Source organism: Sinocyclocheilus anshuiensis, unplaced genomic scaffold, assembly GCF_001515605.1.
Source record: "Sinocyclocheilus anshuiensis isolate Anshui unplaced genomic scaffold, SAMN03320099.WGS_v1.1 scaffold659, whole genome shotgun sequence".
NCBI lineage: Eukaryota > Metazoa > Chordata > Actinopteri > Cypriniformes > Cyprinidae > Sinocyclocheilus > Sinocyclocheilus anshuiensis.
Window position 1 is genome coordinate 1,299,289 of NW_015549698.1, and position 7,756 is coordinate 1,307,044.

At 35.9% G+C, this 7,756-nt stretch overlaps 1 long non-coding RNA gene and 1 pseudogene across 1 annotated transcript; one reads left to right on the top strand and one right to left on the bottom strand.

The window, feature by feature from the left end:
* The window catches only part of LOC107660535 (receptor-type tyrosine-protein phosphatase kappa-like), a 181,563-nt pseudogene that overhangs the window by 105,603 nt on the left and 68,204 nt on the right, over positions 1–7,756 (bottom strand).
* LOC107660536 (uncharacterized) lies at positions 6,378–6,933 on the top strand. Its single transcript, XR_001631012.1, has 3 exons — positions 6,378–6,496; positions 6,577–6,640; positions 6,745–6,933. It is a non-coding gene; the product is annotated as an uncharacterized LOC107660536 (long non-coding RNA).

The following is a 7,756-nucleotide window of genomic DNA, read 5'->3' on the forward strand; positions in this document are numbered from 1 at the left end:
ACAGACAAAAACAAACACACATTCAGTTTCCTCCTCCTGCTGGCATCATTTCACCCGATATTGAGCTCGGCGCTCTCATCTCTTCACCTGTCAAGAGCGTGCGCACACACACACACACACACACACACACACACACACACACATTTGCATTGGCTCTGCTGATCATTACCACAGCTCTGAGTAAACAATGAGAGCAGGGAAAAGCCTTATTGATGGCAATGTGATGCGTGGGGTGCAGTTTTTATTTATTTTTTTATTCCAGGGGCTCTGTCAGCGGGCGAAGAGCGATATGTCCTTCATCATTTGGAGAGACGCGTGCCGAAATGTTTTTCCTCCAGAATAGACGTCCTCCATTTCAGCCCCTCCGTGTGCCCAGACTCCAGCGTAACGACGGCCCATTAGGGGCAATATATTCCCGCTCGGCGAGCAGCAGATCTATCAGCCCAGGACTGGAGGACAGTTCATCTCTCTCCAGCAGTAATGTCTCAGTTTTGATTGTAATCTGTCAGCTCTGGCTCTCTGAGCTTTCGGAGATCACCCTGAAGCCCGGTCTCTGAATGCAGCGACAGCACGGCTTCACAATGGATCCTCAATCTCTCTCATCAGGACCGGAGGAAATGATAGGGATCAGACTTACAGCTTCCACAGAAGAAGTCTCTCACTGACTGCTTCTAAACATTGTTCTGGAGGAAGAGTCCACATCATATCAAGAGTTGTTTTCAGACATTGTTTACTTCTCATCTTGAATTACACACACTTAAATATCTCCATTGGCATTTCTAATAAACTGTTTTAAACGTAAACCTAACAAAACTTAAGTTTTATGGTGACCCCAAAAATTGTATGGTATTTGCATTTACTCTTACAGAAAACATGTAGACTTTATTAAGTTTAGTAAACTAAATTGTATGTTAACTTAAGCTGTTTTACAAGCATATGATGTTTAGTAAGTATACTAATAATAATGTGCTAGCATTATACTTAATAGTGTAGTTTCGATACTTCTGAGAACTAAACTGGCCAGGTGTTTTAGTTTATAAAAACATGCTTTTGAGTGTAACAGTAGTAAACTTTGAGTGCAAAACTAATGCATGTTTTTCTTTTGCATGGCAAATATAATGACAGCTATATATATACAAATTAATTTTTTAGGTATACTGTTAATTTACTAACTATATTCTTCTAGCACACTAGCTTATGAAAGTATAGTATACTCTCAGTCAAATACTATTTTGATGTTTTATCCTGCAAGTATACATTAGTTAACAAAGAAAACTTACATTCAATAGTTACAGTGTTAATATTTATGTATGATTTTTGACATTCAGTATACTACTAAGTTTGGGTACTATTTTTATACTTGAAATATATCGTTAACTGTACTATAAGTAGAAACGAGATTAATGATTTATGTATTACAAAAAAAGACTTGCTCCTTTTGCAATTTGACTTGATGTTTTGTGCTAAGATCTCGAATTATATATTCTGGTAATGCACTGTAAAAAATTATTGTGATTTTAACAGTAAAATACTGTAAAAATGCTACAGTAAAAAATTGTTAATTGGCTAACAGTAAGTTTCCATACTATATACGGTGAATAAATGTAATTACATTTAATGTAATTTTACAGTCAAATACTGTTAAAATTATGGGTTTTGGAAGTAAAACGAAAAAGGCATTCTATAATTTACAGTGAAAAACTGTAAAGTGACACTCCCAGAATTCCCTGCATGACACTTCATATTTGATTTTGTTGTTGTTGTTGTTGAAATAACTATGTTTCTTCTTAGTTTTTTTCTTATCAGTTGTGTACATTAGGGTTTTATCTTACATCTAATGTTGTTAAATGAATGTTTATTGCATTATTTCAGTATCGTGTGTTACCATGATGGTGTTTAGTGTTTGTGTGAATGACACTGTGCACCTTCTATATACAAGTATTGCCCTCCTCAGCTCGTAGAAAAGCTGCTTGTGGTGAGCTTTGGTTCATCATGTGACTTTCTCATCACCACCAGTTTTTGGTGGTTATCAGTGCATTACAATGGTTCAAAACAGATATTAGTGCTTCAATATGTTGGTTCATTAACATTATCAGTTAATGAAATAGGCCTACGGTTTTTTTTATTGTGAATTTAAGTTCTGTACAAAGTTAAGTCTGTAAAACTTAAAATGTTGCTACCATATTTTTTATGGTGAAGTTCTGGCAACCACAGCTGCCAGTATTTTACCGTAATTGTCACTTTTTAATGGCTTATAATAGAAGGCAGTGTGAATCAAGTCTGTTACAATACTCTCACACCTTAGAGGAATTGGCAATGAAATCAGCCAAATCTGTCTGTGTTTCTGTGTGGGTTAATAACACTGTGTGCAAAAAAAGATCAGGATCAGTTCCACACATGCATCAAATTACTGTTATTCCACCTCAAAGATGAACATTAACTTTTATTAAATAAAATATAAAACATATACTGTGAAAAAAATTATTTAATAATACTTTTAATTGCATCTTGATTACAAGATTAGGCTCAACACTTTAGACTTTTCTGCATACTTGTCAACATAAGTCAAGTGTACAAGTATAATTTTGTCAAGGTTATCTCTGATAAGTACATAAAAGGTAGACTGAAAGTATCTTCTTATTTTTATTTTAATAGAAGAATGATGATATATCGCACTTGAATAAACTTCATTAAGGCTAGCATTGTTTTCCCAGTTGTTTGTGCTCCTATAACAGCTCTGAAACCCACCCGCTGACAAAAACTGATCTATAAACCTGAGTACGATCAAAGAGGTGACGACTGAGAGAGACACAGTACAGCCTCATCCCAAAGAAGTGCTCGTGTGCGATCAGAGCCCACAGTCAAGCACATTAAATCAGTGTGTGTAATCAGCCTAATGACTTTAAGAACATGCCATTATCTGGACAGACGACAGCAAAACACACCATTCTCCAGCATACTTGAGACTTACAAACTCTACGCAGAGGGAAGAAATGGGAAGACAAGATTATAAGTTCATTTTTTTAAGTGTGTTCCTTGCATATGACTTCAGAAGACTAATATATAGCCTTGGCCTTGTGGTCATTACAACTGCAACAAAACAACAAACTGTTGTTGGAAAACAGCTGTGATGATTCTTTACAAATTTCCCCTTTGTTTTCCATGAAAAAAATGATGTGTTAAATGATGGCAGAATTGTAATTTTTGGGTGAAATCTTTGTTAAAACGCAGATAAACTGTTGAACACAAACTGCATGAAGGGCTGTAACATCCGCTCGCTGTGAAAGAAATATCTCACAATGTTACTTAACCCTCCACTTCACAATGGCATGTCCATGCGAAAAACCTTAAAACAACACCAAACGTCTGTGCGTTGAGCTTAAGGTTATGGAAATCCCCACATTGACATCAATACACACACGTTTCTCACCTAGATATACAAAGCTGCTTGAAAAACCTTGATGCACATGTTACAATGGAAAGAGTCCCCCCCCATACATACATAACAGAACAAAGATACAAATGAAATAAGCAGTGCTTTATATTTTTCAGGTAAGTCTAACAGTATTCAGGTACAGAAATTGAATAATCAAATGTAAAATAACACTGCATAGTAGGGCTGTGCAATATATCGAAATTATCGAAATACCGCAAATGTACATATCGCAATATGCATATCGCTACAGCTTGCAATATTTGGGGCCATGAACAAAAGACAAAGAGAAAATCACTCACTGTTCTAGGGCTGTCGTGATTCGTCGACTTTATTCGACTATTTGATTTTTAAAAATCCTCGACTTCATTTTGCTCGCGTCGACTAACAGGCAAAATACCGGAAGTGGAACATTTCACAGACGAGAATGTATAAAACACATTACTAGTCTGTTTTCCAAGGCTGCATGATATAATAAACCCATTTAAAAATCATAATTAAGCATAATTGTGAATTCACAAACGCTACGATTTAATTAAATAATTATATGCGATGCAGTTCTAATACAGTATATGCGCTTTAATTATGTACATGCGTGTAGGTTAAGTACATGATGGAGCGTCTCAAACTGCATCTCTGCATGTTGTTGTGAGTTTGGGTTTATTATTACGTTCATCTGGGAACGCAACGTGCACTATTTCATCAGATTTGTAAGGTAAATCATTTATAAATCTACGCAAACACAGGAGAATACATCACGGTTTCAAAATAAAAGCTCAAACACTCACTCTGTGTTTACACATTTTGATGTCCACATATTCTTTTAATTACAGTGGTTATAGCATTTCTGTCCTAAAGAAATGGCCAAATATTAAAGATTAAGTGGACATTTGAATGAAATTATGTTTGGTCAATATTAAACAAGGATTAGATCGGGCAGCAATGTGTAAAAACAATCGTCAGGATGTTGGCGTTCCCTCTGCAGGCCTTTGTTTTAATGCGTAATGTACATTGGCTCTATTGTTTATAATACATTATGTATTTTAACAATTTTGTTCAATAAAACCATATGATTTCTTGCTTTTGATACTTTATTTGAACTAATTATTATTGCCTAACAAACAATAAAAGCTTGAATTCTATTTGGAAACGTACTGGCAGCCAATGAAGGGAAAATAGAACTGGTGTGATGTGCTCTCGTTTGAGTGCCTGTCAGCATCCGAGCTGCTGCATTTTGGACTGCCTGCACACGTGACAACGCTTGCTGGCTAACTCCTATATAAAGGGAATTACAATATTCAAGCCTTGAAAAAATAAAGGCATGGATGACTTTCTCAAGGTCTTTAAAAGAGAGAAATATCTTTACCTTAGCCAAACGTCTCAAGTGGAAAAAGCTGGATTTAATGACAGCATTAATTTGCATATCAAATTTGAAATCTTTATAACGACCCCAAACACACATCCGAGACGACCACTGCCTTGCTGAGGGTAAAGGTGATGGATTGGCCAAGCATGGGCATCCTCAAACGGAAGGTGGAGGAGCGCAAGGTCTCTAACATCCACCAGCTCCGTGATGTCGTCATGGAGGAGTGGAAGAGGACAGGGCAACCTGTGAAGCTCTGGTGAACTCCATGCACAAGAGGGTCAAGGCAGTGCTGGAAAATAATGCTGGCCACACTAAATATTGACACTTTGGGCCCAATTTGGACATTTTCACTTAGGGGTGTACTCACTTTTGTGGCCAGCGGTTTAGACATTAATGGCTGTTTGTTGAGTTATTTTGAGGGGACAGCAAATTTACACTGTTATACAAGCTGTACACTCACTACTTTACATTGTAGCAAAGTGTCATTTTTTCAGTGTTGTCACATGAAAAGATATAATAAAATATTTACAAAAATGTGAGGGGTGTACTCAATTCTGTGAGATACTGTACATACATACATACATACAAATAACCATATACGGTATATATATGACACAAGATGTGTGTGAGCAAAGAAAACAATCAGTATAAATATAACGAGCAATAGCCTAAATATCGCACTTCCTGCGATGTGACTATCGCGGATGCGCACATCGCGATATCGATGCTGAAACGATATATCGTGCAGTCCTAACAAACACACACACACACTGAGCTTTCCTCTAAATCACTCCCCTCACACCTCCTTCTGAACCCCTGAGGGATCTCCTGCCCAGAGGGATCTTGTTTTGGGAGAAGGTGGGAAATCGGCATTCACACGGAGCTGTGAACCCTGGGAAGTGCGAGACCTTCTTTAGCAGATGACTACAGGTGCACAATATAGTGCTGCTCAAAACATTCTTCACCAGTAGTTAGGGAAATTGAATTATTATTGATAAAGGATCAGTGGAATTACAGGCAATAACATTAGAATAACTGCAATCATTTAAAGTTAAAAGTATTTCAACCATGAAAAGCATAACTTTAAATCATGAATGTAAGAACAAATCTAATGTAAACGTCCAGACATGGTCAATTGAATCAGAAACCAGCCTAATTACACAGGTCTTCATTACAGTTTTTTTCAACTGCTTACACACAAAATCTTCACTTGTCACACAGTTTCTGACAGCTGACACTCAAACACCAGAACCACACTAATTCTCAGCCTTTGACTCAGTTTTCAATTTCATAAAACACTTTTTGCAAAACACAACACACAGTTCTCTATGTAACACAAAAATCTAACAGGAATTAATATTATGGCAAAGGTGTTAGCAAATTTTTGCTTTTGAGATTTGAGGCATTTTGCATTTTGTGTGTGCAATTCTTGGATTTGTGTGTAAAGTGTGGAAAAAAAAGAGGCAAAGTTTTGAAAATGTGTGAAAGCAGCTGAAAAAACTGTAATATGATCAGTAGACTAGTTGTTCAGCTAACCAAACTCAAAAAATGGTTAACTATATGTAGTATTGCGCGCTCTGGTTAAGTGGGGTGGGGGGAGGAACTATGGGCTATTTAGATACTTACACACACGGAACAAATTAAGTGATGCACAGAACAATGAAATGCGGTGAGAACGCCACATAAATTGTGATAGGGTGAGTAAAATCGTAATTTGAGTTTTTTTTTGGGTGACAACGGGAATATTGTGCATGGGTTTAAAGATGTGTATTTATAGATTTGGTGTGCGCCCTGAGAACCTCAGCGACCAGAGCGGCTGAATTTGAATATGATGTTAACAGGTATGAAATGTATTTGAAGTTATTTATGAATGATTTAGATGTGTTTTATGTGATTTACCTTTGTCGGGAATATTGTGTATGGGTTTACATGTGTATATTTGTAGATTTGATGCACTCCCATGAGAACCTCAACGACCAGAGTGGTCAGAATTGAATATTGCTGTGCTAACAGGTATGAAGTGTATTTGAAGTTATTTTGGAACGATTATTGAAAAGGAATTGATTTAGACGTGCTTTATGTGATTTGACTTTGTTAATGTTTGTATTTTGTGTATTTTTGGGACAGATTGCCATGGTTTTGATTTAATTTGTCTCGTTTCTTTGAGTTTATTTTGTTTGTTTTGAATTGATTGGAGTTTTGTATTTTTGGTTTGAGTGAGTACCGGCAGTGATTTGTGCATCATGTTATCCTACCCTGTGAGGTGGGGGTTGGTAAAGAGTTTTAAAGAATGTGTATAAATAAAAAGGGTATATTTATTGACAGACTGGAGGACCTTATAGTGAGTGTTTGTACCCACACAACATATAGTTTGTGAGTTAAACAAATGAAGAGTTTGGTTCCAAAATGCTATAAATCCATTTTGATTAATTTGAGTAAAAATGTGTTTTCTTTACCAAGAAAGTGGCAAGATGAAAACCACTATTTTCTGTTTCAAACTTTCACATAGCATCTTTAGGTTATAATAACATTAAAAATTCAAATGCAGATTTTGATTTTCAAAGATTTATTATAAAATTGTATAAATGTTTTCCTACAATGCAATAAATCCATGACACGTTTTAATTTTTTTTTTCCAAAATGCAATACATCCATTGAATCAATATAAAAGTTATTTTTCATATTGAAACTGTTGAAAATACACAACATAGTAAGTTGATCCACATATGACAGCCTCTGAACTTGGTCAATACTAATCTTATATGCAGGCACTGGACTAAAAATACATTCAATCAGTCATAGCTCCCAAAATGAATTCAGCGGGTCATCTTGTTAATGCTATAAACTAATTACAACAATAAAAGAAAATTTCATCATGATCATACATGAACAACAATATCACATTAGACCACAGAAATTCCAAAATGACATTTCCCTTACATTCAACTTCCAAAAGT